Source organism: Lissotriton vulgaris, chromosome 2_2, assembly GCF_964263255.1.
Source record: "Lissotriton vulgaris chromosome 2_2, aLisVul1.2, whole genome shotgun sequence".
NCBI classification, from domain to species: Eukaryota; Metazoa; Chordata; class Amphibia; order Caudata; family Salamandridae; genus Lissotriton; species Lissotriton vulgaris.
The window spans coordinates 240,073,180-240,087,736 of NC_141688.1; positions in this window are offsets into that span (position 1 = coordinate 240,073,180).

Sequence of the window (14,557 nt, forward strand, 5' to 3'; positions counted from 1 at the left end):
TGTGTCTCTAAAAGCTTCCACTTTCAAACCATTGATGATGGGTTCCTGCCTATATTTGCTCAAGGTATTTGGGCAAACAGAGAAGTTGGCAAACCCCATGCCAGTCTCATAGACAAGATCATTTGGGGATGGGGACCTGGATAGGCCAGGGTCTCCTTGGGCTCCAAAAGTAAACCCACCCAGATTCCTGGGTGTGCTCCCACTTCCTGGGGGATTACTGCTGACAGTAACAGGAGGTGTTGGAGCTGGCTTTGGAGGTATGTTTTCTTTATTGCCATTCTTGGGACAACAGCTGTCTGTTTTGTAATGCCCAACCTGTTTACAGGCATGGCAATAAGGCTTTTTCTCTGTTGAAGAAGTGTCTTGGGACCCACCCCCCTTCTTGGAGTTTTGGGGCCCTGGGGAAGTGTTTTCTTTACTTTTATCCCCACCCTTATCTTGAGGCTTGGTAGACTCCTTCTTCTGGTTATTGTCCTGATTCTTAGGCCTAATCCTGGTTCTGACCCATTTATCTGCCCTCTTTCCCAATTCTTGGGGAGAGGTCAAATCTGAGTCCACCAGGTGCTGGTGTAAGAGCTGGTTCTGACAATTACTAAGGATCTGCTCCCTCATAATCAAATTATACAATCCTGTAAAGTCATGTACTTTGCTGCCATTCAGCCAACCCTCCAGAGCCTTAGTTGCACAATCAACAAAATCAGTCCAGTCCTGAGTCTGTGTCTTCTGGGTATCTCTGAACTTTAACCTGTACTGTTCAGTGGTTAAGCCAAACCCATCTATCAGAACACTCTTCAGGACTTTGTAATTGCTGGCATCCTCATGTCTGACAGTGAGGAGCCTGTCCCTCCCTTTCTCTGAAAAGGAGTACCATAAGATTGCTGCCCACTGTTCCTCAGGAACCTGCTGTACCATGCAGGCTCTCTCCAGAGCAGTCATCCATTTGTGGATGTCATCCCCTTCCTGATAGGGGGGCACAATCTTTGTCAGGTTTCTACTATCATAGGACCTGGCTTTTTCTTTAGGAACTTTGCTGCCACCAGTGGCATCTAAGCCACACAATTTTCTCTCTCTTGCTAAAGCAAGTTTAGCTTGAGCCAAGGCTACCTCTTCCCTTTCTATTTGGAGTTGGACAGCCCTCATCCTGGCCCTATGCTCTTTTCTCTGGGAGGAAGTCATTCCTCTTTGAGATTCTCTTGAGGCACTAGAAAGGTGAGAGTCCCTTGACAGAGATCTCTCCCTTCTATTACCTGGGAGAATTTGGTTATGAGATCTGGAGTGGTGCTGGCCCTCTCCATTCCCATGTAGGTCCAAGTTGGCCTGGTTAAGCCTGGCAACCTGTACCTGGTTTCCCACCTGATCCTGATCTTCAGGCTCATCTACATCAGAGCCTTCCTCTTCTTCTTCCTCCTCCACTACATCATCTTGAAGATCCTCATTCTCAGGGGAGTTTATCCCTTCCTCTGTTTCTAAGGGAGTCTGAATCGCCTTGTCTAGGTCATCCTTTTCTAGGAGAGCTATTAGGGAAGGAATGGTAGGGCCTCTGCCCTTTTTTAGCCCCCTGGCTGTGCACAAGGCACTCAGGTCTTTGTGGCTAAGGTTGTCATATCTGGATGTTGTCCCTATAGGATCAACTTCTACAGGAGCAGAGCCTGAGGCTCTACCTGTATCAGACATGACTGCTAGTGAGGTGTAAGTGGTGCACTTACCTACACTAAGTGGTTTCCTACTGTACCTTGCTAGTGAGTTGTAGTCAGGGTGTGCTAATCCCTTTAATCTACAACTACTAAGTTCAGTAGAACTTAATATGCTAAGCTTTTGATTTATATGTACCTAGAGGTACTTGATGTGATCTTTCAATTTGATAAAGATTGCAATGGTAAAACAAACAGCAAGCTCAAATCCGCACCGCTGCACACCAATGTGAGAAGTTGGCCTGATAGGTAGTGTTTCCAATTCTGGAACCACTGGTTATCAGTCCAAACAAACCCCAAAGATGTCAGGTTGTAAGTCAACCTTGTAGACAAGCTATCCTAGTGGTAGCATGGACTAAGCAGCCTTAAAGGCTTAACTTAAGAGGTCGTGTTAAGCGAGCTTGTTTTACCACATACAATCCTGTAATCAAATGAAAGGACACCACACAAGTATATATTATAAAAATATATGTATTTATTACTAAATTACTCCCCAGTACTCTTTATGAGGAAAGGGGCACAAGCGTTAAATCAAAAGCACTGTTACACATAGAAAGTTGGCACAATTATGGCTGAGGGCGGGGGGCCACTCAGACCATATATCAAAAAAGTGGTATAAGTAACACTTTACGAACAATGGTTAGGCCTAGGGCCTAGAGATTCGCTGGGAGCAGTCAGGACAAGCAATGAAGAAGTCGGGAGTAGCCCACAGGAGACGGATGCAGCACGGAAAGTGCAGCGCGCACCAATGCACTGTCAATGGTGCGTAAAAGTCAGTTAAAGTGAATAAAAAGATACTTCCGCTGAACCTAGGAACACAAAACTTTAGACACAGACCCTAGAGGTGTGTACCAGTGTAAAGACACCGGCGTTGCAAAGTTACCTCACCCACAGGCCGTGGGTGCACAGGGTCGAAGTGGCGTCGGGTTCTGTCACGCAGGTTCTGGGTGCTTGGAGCTGTTGCAGCTGCAGGCGCTGTGAAGCAGAAGTGTCCGGTGCGATCCAAGGGTGGATCGATGTAGAAAAGTACCTGAAAGCAGAGGGGACAGAGTCTGGGTCACTCAGCAGTGACCAGGGTGGAACCAGGACGGAACCAGGCAATGTCGGGCGCAATCAGGCGGTTGTCGATAGGCTTCTCTCCGCTGTCACGTGGGCTCTGGGGCATCTGCGACGTCCAGGAGCAGGTCACGATCTGTCCCACGTAGGCTCTCGCCGTCAGCACCGTCGGCTTGAAGATTGTAGCAAACAGCACTTGGCAAAAGCAATCCACGCGGAACCGGGAGATTGCTTATCACTCGAACCAGGAGGGTCAGAGTGGGTGCTCCTTTTCACAGGAGCTGGTGCAGATCTGGAGCAACCAGAAAAGCAAGTCGTATTTCGAAGTTCGTCGGCACAGGGGCCACAAGCCAGCTGGCAAGTGACCGGGCCAACGCGTCGAGCGCACACAAGCAGAAGGGCCCCACGCAGCACTCAGCGAGTGTGGAGGGGTGAGCTTTGGTGCAAGTGGAGCTCGGGGCTGGGGCTTCTCAAACCCCGGTGTACAGCTTCGAGGGTCACTCGTGGGCCGCACGGTCAGCGTCTCGTGGCCTTTTCAAGATGGCGTGCCCCACGCTTCCGGTCGCCTCCACGGGTCTCAGCTCTGCAGGGACTGTGGATCGGGCAGGTAGAAGGCAGGCAAGCTTGATCTCGTCGATCTCTGTCGCTCGAGTTCCGGCGGGAACTGCAACAAAGCAAGGGTCGAGGGCTGGATGGTGCCTGTTTGCACAGGGTGGTCACTCCTTGACCACAAGGGAGATTCTTCAGTCTTCTCACGTCGTGTAGAAAGTCGAAGGGTCCAGATTTCGTTTCTTATGTTTCTTCAGGATGATCTGAGGTCCGTTGGGACTGCTCCCCCTCTTATTCGAATCTAGGGGGTTGGACATCCTGCTAGGTCCCCTCCTATGGGTGGGACCCAGGAAGGGGGTGGTTACACCCCTCTCCTTTGATCCTGGCCGCGCTGGGACAGGGGCTGGGAGGCCCCAGAACCGGTTTGGCCGGATCCTGCAAGGGGCAGCCTTGTGCTCCCCAGGCAGTGTCTGGTTTCATTGAAACCTCCCTACTCCAATCCACTATCTCCTGTCTGGGGTGGTTTGACACCGCCCTGTGACAGGAAACTCTTTGTCCAGGCCTCCTCTGCCGGGTTTCGGTCAGCAGCAGGAGGTCAGACCCGTGTCTGTGGCAGGGGCATCCATTTTGTGGATCTGAGGCTCATTTTAAATCAACCGCGTTTCAGTAAAGTAACATGTCTTCTCCCTCTAGAAGGGTGGAATGCTATCCCCGTCGCCAGAACTGGCGAGGGGATAGTATTCCAATTCGTATGACACCTTACACGACATGTTTTGATAAAGCCAAACCAAAGTTGCTATATAACCGCGAGGATTATAATGCGCTTAAGAGTATATGGTATGGCATTATCCCGGATCAGCTTAGGGAGTTGTTCCCGACAGCTGCAGGCAGGCTCAGCTCATGCCAGAGCACCATCTCACATAAAACCACGCACTCTGCCTCCAGGATTGATGAGGCCTTCCATAGGAGTGGCTTACAGGCTATATATGTGTCCAGATATAGGTTTAGATATAGGTATACTATATCTAAGCAAGGGGTGATTACACCCACTTGCCCCAGCTGAGTGATCAGCCAGTTGTGTCAATTTAGATAGCCAGCCAGGGGTGGCAAAAGATATGCTGCAGCCCTTGGTAGGCCTTGGATGCGCCTATGCCCTGGGCACCTATAGTGCTCTGTACAGGGGCTGATAAGGTGTCCCAAGCCAATCTAGTTATGCACCTAGGGTACATGGAATCCATTTTACAGAGAGAGCAGATAGCCTGGGGCCCTGATTAGCAGGGAACCAGGCCAACTAAGTCGAAAACCAGCTAAACACAGGCAAAAAATCTGGGGTAACCATAGTCAGGTAGCCACCTTCCTACAGTGACCCTGCTCTGAACCTCAGAATAGTTACACATATGCCACAAAGGTCCTGAATTACAGCTAAGGGAGACAAGCAGGAGCCAGGCTGGAAGTTAAAATCCATTAATCAGCCCCTAATTCATTATTGTCAGTTGGGGCAGGGCAGGTGTTGTAACTAATTTTGCAACAATGAAAGCACTTAGCAAGTGCAAAAGATCACTAATCAGGGCGCACTAAGGAAGCAGGTGCCAGCTAAAAAAATATTCTGTGACACATTAATCAGCCCCAAATTAATTCAGGTCACTTGAGTCAGGGAAGGTGTGCTTTGCTTTGCCGAAAATAATGTACACTGGACAACCAGAGGGTGTGGTGATGAAACAGAGGGTGGCATGGGTGGGCCAGAGGGTGGCATGAGTAGTCAGAGAGTGGCAGTGGTGACAGAGAGTGGCAGTGATGAAGAAGAGTGTCCCAAACAGGCTGGACACGTAGAAACAACAAGTTCGCAAAACTTGCGACCCGACAGGTAAGTTCGCAAATTGCGAAATTGTAAAAACCCTCGCGAACTGGCAGAAACAAGGGCAAACACAAAAAAAAAAAAATCCGCAAATTTGCGGGAATACGCGGATTTTGCGAATTCGCAAATCCGCAAAATTCGCGAACGCGAGATCCGCAAAATTCGCCCATGCTTAGTTGTAAGCCTCTAGTGCCTAAGGAAGGGAGGAGAGAGAAGGCATACATACATTTAGTGGTGGACATGTACATAACAAATTTTCCTATTGTAATGGTGACTGAGTGAAGGTGAACCTATCTATGATTTAAAACGCACAACGAGGTGTGTGTGGCATCAGGTGGATCAATGTGGAGGTGATCAGTGGGTTCCTGTAGGAGTAGAGTTAGCTACTCAATTCCAGCTCTGTACAGGGGGTCGTGATAATGAATAGTCATTTCAGAGTGAACAGAAAACGTCGGAAGGAAGGGGAGAAATGTACTCTGTTCTACATAGGTACAATGAGGCTTGCCCGGGAAGTGATTACCTATGTAAAGAATCCTAGACTAAGGAAGAGCTGGTTGTGCGGGCGGCGCATTTAGATGAGACCGGAGTGCACTAAGTGTGAGAAGGTGGCCTGATATGCAGTGCTCACTATTCTAGTGAACACTATGTAACAGTCCAACAACCCTTATTGATGATTGGTTGTAAGTCAACCTTATAGACCAGCTATCCTAGTAGCGTGGATACGAGCAGTCTAAGGCTAAAGACTCTAGAGGGCGTGTTAAGCCAGCTGTTATACCACATATACCCCTTGAACACCAAGTGAAAGGACACCACACAAGTGTTATGAAAATAAACAGGTATTTATTAAAGATCACAACAGCCCTGTACTCTTTAATAAATAACTGTTTATTTTCATAACGAATGAAGGGAGGACATCATTAGAATTTGGAGGGTCGATTTCCAAAGGGTATGTCATGTGCCATCAAGTGTTGTGGTGTCATGTGGTGTCATGTTGTGCCATGTGCCATGCATCATCATGTGTCATCATATGTTGCCATGTGTTGTCATGTATCATGTGGAGGCATGTGGTGTCATGTGTCATGTGTCAAGTGTCATGTGGTGTCATGTTGTGTCATGTGGTGTCATGTGCCATGCGTCATCATGTGTCATCATATGTTGCCATGTGTTGTCATGTATCATGTGGAGTCATGTGGTGTCATGTGTCATCATGTGTCAAGTGTCATGTGGTATCATGTGTCATCATGTGTCATGTGTCATCATTTGTCATATGGCGTCATGTGTCATCATGTGTCATGTGGTGTTATGTGTCATCATGTTTTGTCATATGTCATCATGTGTCGTCATGTGGTGTCATGTGTCATCATGTGTCATGTGGTGTCATGTTTCGTCATGTGTCATGTATTATCATGTGTCATTATGTGTCGTCATGTATCATCATGTGTCGTCATGTGGTGCCATTTGTCATGTGGTGTCACGTGTCATCATGTGTCGTCATGTGTTGTCATGTGTCATGTGGTGTCATGTGTCATCATGTGTCGTCATGTATCATCATGTGTCGTCATGTGGTGTCATTTGTCATGTGGTGTCATGTGTCATCATGTGTCATGTGTCGTCTTGTGTCATCATGTGTCATCATGTGGTGTCATGTGGTGTCATGTGGTGTCATGTGGTGTCATGTGGTGTCATGAGTCGTCATGTGTCATCATGTGTCATGTGGTGTCATGTGGTGTCATGTGTCATGTGGTGTCATGTGGTGGCATGTGTTATCATGTGTCATGTGGTATCTTGTGGTGTCATGTGGTGTTGTGTCATGTGTCATTTGTCGTCATGTGTCATCATGTGTCATGTGGTGTCATGTGGTGTCATGTGTTGTCATGTGTCGTCATGTGTCGTCATGTGGTGTCATGTGTCATCATGTGTCATCATGTGTCATCATGTGTCATGTGGTATCATGTGTCATCATGTGTCATGTTTGGTCATGTGTTGTCATGTGTCGTCAAGTATCATCATGTGTCGTCATGTGGTGTCATTTGTCATGTGGTGTCATGTATCATGTGTCGTCATGTGTCGTCGTGTGTTGTCATGCGTCATGTGGTGTCATGTGTCATCATGTGTCATGTGTTGTCATGTGTCATCGTGTGTCTTGTGGGTCATGTGGGTCATGTGGTGTCATGTGTCATCATGTGTCATCATGTGTCATGTGGGTCCCGAGGTGTCATGTGTCATCATGTGTCATCATGTGTCATCATGTGTCATGTGGTGTCATGTGGTATCATGTGGTGTCATGTGGTTTCATGTGTCATCGTTTGTCATTTGTTGTCATGTGTTGTCATGTGTCATCATGTGTCATCATGTGGTGCCATGTGGTGTCATGTGGTATCATGTGGTGTCATGTGTCATCATGTGTCATGTGTCATCATGTGTCATCATGTGTCATCATATGTCATCATGTGGTGTCATGTGGTGTCATCTGGTGTCATGTGGTTTCATGTTTTGTCATGTGTCGTCATCTGTCATCATGTGGTGTCATGTGTCGTCATGTGTCATCATGTGTCATGTGGTGTCATGTGGTGTGATGTGTCATGTGGTATCTTGTGGTGTCATGTGGTGTTGTGTCGTCATGTGTCATTTGTCGTCATGTGTCATGTGGTGTCATGTGGTGTCATCTGTCATCATGTGTCATGTGGTGTCATGTGTCATCATGTGTCATGTGTCGCCATGTGTTGTCATGTGTTGTCATGTGTCGTCATGTGGTGTCATGTGGTTTAATGTTTAATGTGGTGTCATGTGTCATCATGTGTCATATGGGTCATGTGGTGTCATGTGGTGTCATGTGGTGTCATGTGTCGTCATGTGGTGTCATGTGGTGTAATGTGTCATCATGTGTCATCATGTGTCATGTGGTGTCATGTGTCATCATGTGTCATGTGGTGTCATGTGTCATCATGTATCATCATGTGTTGTCATGTGTTGTCATGTGTCGTCATGTGGTTTCATGTGTCATGTGGTTTCATATGGGTCATGTGGAGTCATGTGTTGTCATGCGTCATCATGTGTCATGTGGGTCATGTGGTGTCATGTGGTGTCATGTGTCATCATTTGTCATGTGGGTCATGTGGTGTCATCTGGTGTCATGTGTTGTCATGTGTCATCATTTGTCATGTGGGTCATGTGGGTTATGTGTTGTCATGTGTCATCATGTGTCATCATGTGTCCTCATGTGTCCTCATGTGGTGTCCTGTGTCATCATGTGGGTCATGTGGTGTCATGTGTTGTCATGCGTCATCATGTCATGTGGGTCATGTGGTGTCATGTGTTGTCATGTGTCATCATGTGTCATGTGGGTCATGTGGGTCATGTGGTGTCATGTAGTCATGTGGTGTCATGTGTCATCATGTGTCGTCATGTATCATCATGTGTCGTCATGTGGTGTCATTTGTCATGTGGTGTCATGTGTCATCATGTGTCATGTGTAATCATGTGTCATCATGTGGTGTCATGTGGTGTCATGTGGTGTCATGTGGTGTCATGTGTCGTCATGTGTCATCATGTGTCATGTGGTGTCATGTGGTGTCATGTGTCATGTGGTGGCATGTGGTGGCATGTGTTATCATGTGTCATGTGGGTCATGTGGGTCATGTGGTGTCATGTAGTCATGTGGTGTCATGTGTCATTATGTGTCGTCATGTATCATCATGTGTCGTCATGTGGTGCCATTTGTCATGTGGTGTCATGTGTCATCATGTGTCGTCATGTGTCGTCATGTGTTGTCATGCGTCATGTGGTGTCATGTGTCATCATGTGTCATCATGTATCATCATGTGTCGTCCTGTGGTGTCATTTGTCATGTGGTGTCATGTGTCATCATGTCAAAGCGGACTGTGGGGGAACCCACAGTTGGGGGAATGCACAGCTCAAAGACAAAAATGTCTAAATCAGGGTTATCAATGACAGTTTAAGATTCTTAGAAAATGCTCTGAGGCCATCAATTATATGTTTCATCACATGTTTTTTACTGTTATAGCATTATACAAATCATAACTCAAAAACATTATTAGCATATGTATGTATGCAAACTGTTCGTATCAATTGCCAAAATAATATCAAATCAACAATGCGTTTCAGCCATCACAAAGCGGCTAAGAAATACATAACATTCTTTTTTCATCAATCCCAATGCATTTCGGGTTACGTGGAACCCTTCGTCAGGGGAAAGCGTTAGAGAGTGGAGTCTTCACATTCAATGTCGCCACTGAAAATTAAAAACACAACAACATGCAGTAAAAATACTGCTCGGCTATTAGGATTTGCACCCCAAGTTGTGCACTGAAATAAAGAGTGTTGGGGATAGGCCAATGTAACTGCTAAAGGAAATATGCTTCAGAGTAAGCAAAGTGAAAGAAGGTAAAGGTCCGATCACCATAGAGTAAAATAAAGTGATAGCGCCTGGCTGGTACCTTGCAAAAAGTGCTGATCGGGACAAATGGCCTGATACTGAGAGTTTCAGTGCTGTGCACTAATGTCTGTAAATAAAATAAAATGATGCAATAATGTACTGCAAAGGAAACTGTCCTGTAGCAGCAGTGAGAGGGCAGGAACAGTAAATAAAACGTAACTTCGCTATGCTGGCTTACCGGAAGTTTAAATCATGCAAGCACTGTCGGTGTGCTGCTAATCCGGGATAATCGAAAGAAGGAAGTCCCTCCGTGTGGCTCAGCGGCGGATCTCGGTGCTAAAAGGATAAATAACGGGGAGTAGAGTTAGACTCCTCCATTTTGCCGATATTTAACTGTAGACAAGCGTCTAAGTAAAAGAGTACAGAACGGAGTAAACGTACCCAAGGCTTCCAGGGTTCTCAGCTCGTAAACTGCTTCAAACGCAATGAGTGGAAAACGATCCAGAGTGCAATGCGCGGCCGGGGAGGTTCTATACAAACAGGCAGTGGGAGGTCTAGGGTGCGTGAAAATAGACCCGAATGGGTAGAACGATATGGAAAACGGGATGGAGCAGTGTCCCCAATGATCAGGAAATGGAAAGGGGGATCGAGTATAGGAAAGATAAAGTTGATTATAGAAATGGAATGTAAGAGGTGAAACAAAGACAACGTGCAATATGTGGTGCTTAAGAAGATGAATAAAAAAGAATATAAATCAAAAACTCTTAAGAGAAAAACATTTTTTAAGAGAAAAAATGTTTTTAAAAGAAAAGTGAAACGCTTATGGAGAAGTAACAAAAGTGAAAAACAAGATAAGAGATGGGTGCAGATCCTGTACAATGTGGAACTATAAGGGCTACTTTATAAGAAACACAGCATCTCATAATGGTCATTGAGCCCATTTGGGGCCAGCGTTCTCAGTGTTTTTATCCAATGCGTTTCCCTCCGGGCCAATGATGTATTGATGTCAGTACCTGACACCTTTTTGACTCTTTCTAAGATGGTAAATCGTAATTGGGGTATAGTATGACCCGCTGTCTCCCAGTGTGTTGCCAGTGGGGATGTGGTGTTTCTGTTCCGAATCCGGCTTTTATGCTCTATGATGCGAGTTTTTATCTTTCTGCTTGTTCTGCCTACGTACACGAGGCCACATGGGCATTTGATTGCGTATATCACTTCTTCAGTGTTGCAATTAGACGTGTGATGAAGTTTTAGTTTGGTGCCCGTTTGTGGATGCATGAAAATGTCACCTGTGATTACATTGCTACACTGTCCACAGTTGTAACATTTAGTCATTCCCTTGAAACCCCCTGTGGGTTTGTCTTCTTGCGGTTTCAAAAGTTCACGAAGGTTCTTCGCTCTTTGGTGTGCAAATAAAGGAGAATCTAAGAAGATACCTTGAAAGTCTGGTTCATTTTCAATGATTTCCCATCTTTTCTTGATGATGGTTTTTATGAGAGGAGCTTGTGTGGAATGTTTCAGTACAAATACCTCTCTGCGGGATGAAGTTCTTACAGAGGTTTGTAACAAATCCTTCCTTGGTTTCTTTTCCACCTGTACTGCAGCTTGATCAAGTATTTCTACTGGATATCCTCTTGTTTGATATCTACATTTTTGTTCTTGAATTTTGTCGGTGCACTCTTGGTTGTCCGAGGTGATTCTCTTTATACGCATGAACTGAGAGATTGGAAGGTGTTTCTTGAGGGAAATTGGATGTGCACTAGTGAAGTGCAATGCACTGTTCACGTCTGTGGGTTTGGTGTAAACTGATGTACTTAAGCCTGTGGCTGTTTTGCGGATTTCTATATCCAAAAAGTGTATCTTGTTGTCTTGAATATTGTAGGTGAATTGGATTCTCGGATTGTGCAGGTTTAAGGTCTTGATGGAATCCTCCAATGTACGCTTTTGGCCATTCCATATGACCAGAATGTCATCAATGTAGCGAAAGATGGATACTGCATTGTTGATCCAGATGGGGTTGGTGAGCATGTGCTGGTGTTCGAAGTGAGCCATGTAGGTGTTTGCATACGAAGGGGCTCCGGGAAAGCCCATGGATGTTCCCGTCTTCTGTAAGTAGAATTGATTTTGCCAAAGAAAATAACTGTGATATAACGAGAAATGGAGTAGTTCAAGAAGAAAGATTGATAATTCAGGTGGTTTAGATGAGGTCAGCAACCTCCATTCCACTGCTTCTAGGCCTTGGTCATTGCGAGAAGTTGGCCTGATATGTAGTGTTTCCAATTCTGGAACCACTGGGTATCAGTCCAAACAAACCCCAAAGATGTCAGGTTGTAAGTCAACCTTGTAGACAAGCTATCCTAGTGGTAGCATGGACTAAGCAGCCTTAAAGGCTTAACTTAAGAGGTCGTGTTAAGCGAGCTGTTTTACCACATACAATCCTGTAATCAAATGAAAGGACACCACACAAGTATATATTATAAAAATATATGTATTTATTTCTAAATTACTCCCCAGTACTCTTTATGAGGAAAGGGGCACAAGCGTTAAATCAAAAGCACTGTTACACATATAAAGTTGCACGTTTATGGATGAGGGCGGGTGGCCACTCAGACCATATATTAAAAAAGTGGTATAAGTAACACTTTACGAACAATGGTTAGGCCTAGGGCCTAGAGATTCGCTGGGAGCAGTCAGGACAAGCAATGAAGAAGTCGGGAGTAGCCCACAGGAGACGGGTGCAGCACGGAAAGTGCGGCGCGCACCAATGCACTGTCAATGGTGCGTAAAAGTCAGTTAAAGTAAATTAAAAGATACTTCCGCTGAACCTAGGAACACAAAACTTTAGACACAGACCCTAGAGGTGTGTACCAGTGTAAAGACACCGGCGTTGCAAAGTTACCTCACCCACAGGCCTTGGGTGCACAGGGTCGAAGTGGCGTCGGGTTCTGTCACGCAGGTTCTTGGTGCTTGGAGCTGTTGCAGCTGCAGGCGCTGTGAAGCAGAAGTGTCCGGTGCGATCCAAGGGTGGATCGATGTAGAAAAGTACCTGAAAGCAGAGGGGACAGAGTCTGGGTCACTCAGCAGTGACCAGGGTGGAACCAGGACGGAACCAGGCAATGTCGGGCGCAATCAGGCAGTTGTCGATAGGCTTCTCTCCGCTGTCACGTGGGCTCTGGGGCATCTGCGACGTCCAGGAGCGGGTCACGATCTGTCCCACGTAGGCTCTCGCCGTCAGCACCATCGGCTTGAAGATTGTAGCAAACAGCACTTGGCAAAAGCAATCCACGCGGAACCGGGAGATTGCTTATCACTCGAACCAGGAGGGTCAGAGTGGGTGCTCCTTTTTACAGGAGCTGGTGCAGATCTGGAGCAACCAGAAAAGCAAGTCGGATTTCAAAGTTCGTCGGCACAGGGGCCACAAGCCAGCTGGCAAGTGACCGGGCCAACGCGTCGAGCGCACACAAGCAGAAGGGCCCCACGCAGCACTCAGCGAGTGTGGAGGGGTGAGCTTTGAGGCAAGTGGAGCTCGGGGCTGGGGCTTCTCAAACCCCGGTGTACAGCTTCGAGGGTCACTCGTGGGCCGCACGGTCAGCGTCTCGTGGCCTTTTCAAGATGGCGTGCCCCACGCTTCCGGTCGCCTCCACGGGTCTCAGCTCTGCAGGGACTGTGAATCGGGCAGGTAGAAGGCAGGCAAGCTTGATCTCGTCGATCTCTGTCGCTCGAGTTCCGGCGGGAACTGCAACAAAGCAAGGGTCGAGGGCTGGATGGTGCCTGTTTGCACAGGGTGGTCACTCCTTGACCACAAGGGAGATTCTTCAGTCTTCTCACGTCGTGTAGAAAGTCGAAGGGTCCAGATTTCGTTTCTTATGTTTCTTCAGGATGATCTAAGGTCCGTTGGGACTGCTCCCCCTCTTATTCGAATCTAGGGGGTTGGACATCCTGCTAGGTCCCCTCCTATGGGTGGGACCCAGGAAGGGGGTGGTTACACCCCTCTCCTTTGATCCTGGCCGCGCTGGGACAGGGGCTGGGAGGCCCCAGAACCGGTTTGGCCGGATCCTGCAAGGGGCAGCCTTGTGCTCCCCAGGCAGTGTCTGGTTTCATTGAAACCTCCCTACTCCAATCCACTATCTCCTGTCTGGGGTGGTTTGACACCGCCCTGTGACAGGAAACTCTTTGTCCAGGCCTCCTCTGCCGGGTTTCGGTCAGCAGCAGGAGGTCAGACCCGTGTCTGTGGCAGGGGCATCCATTTTGTGGATCTGAGGCTCATTTTAAATCAACCGCGTTTCAGTAAAGTAACATGTCTTCTCCCTCTAGAAGGGTGGAATGCTACCCCCGTCGCCAGAACTGGTGAGGGGGTAGTATTCCAATTCGTATGACACCTTACACGACATGTTTTGATAAAGCCAAACCAAAGTTGCTATATAACCGCGAGGATTATAATGCGCTTAAGAGTATATGGTATGGCATTATCCCGGATCAGCTTAGGGAGTTGTTCCCGACAGCTGCAGACAGGCTCAGCTCACGCCAGAGCACCATCTCACATAAAACCACGCACTCTGCCTCCAGGATTGATGAGGCCTTCCATAGGAGTGGCTTACAGGCTATATATGTGTCCAGATATAGGTTTAGATATAGGTATACTATATCTAAGCAAGGGGTGATTACACCCACTTGCCCCAGCTGAGTGATCAGCCAGTTGTGTCAATTTAAGAACCAGCCAGGGGTGGCAAAAGCTATGCTTCAGCCCCTGGTAGGCCTTGGTGGCACCTATGCCCTGAGCACCTATAGTGCATGGTACAGGGGCTGACAAGGAGTCCATTTCCAATTGTGGTATGTACCTATAGCACATGTATTATAAATTTAGAGAGAGAACAGCAGGCTGGGGGTCTGATTAGCAGGCCCACAGCCTCAGTAAGTCGAAAACCAGTGAAGCAAAAAGCAAAAATTGGGGTGACCATAGGATAGCAGACCCTACTCTCCTACATAACCCCCCCCCAAACGCAGGGACAT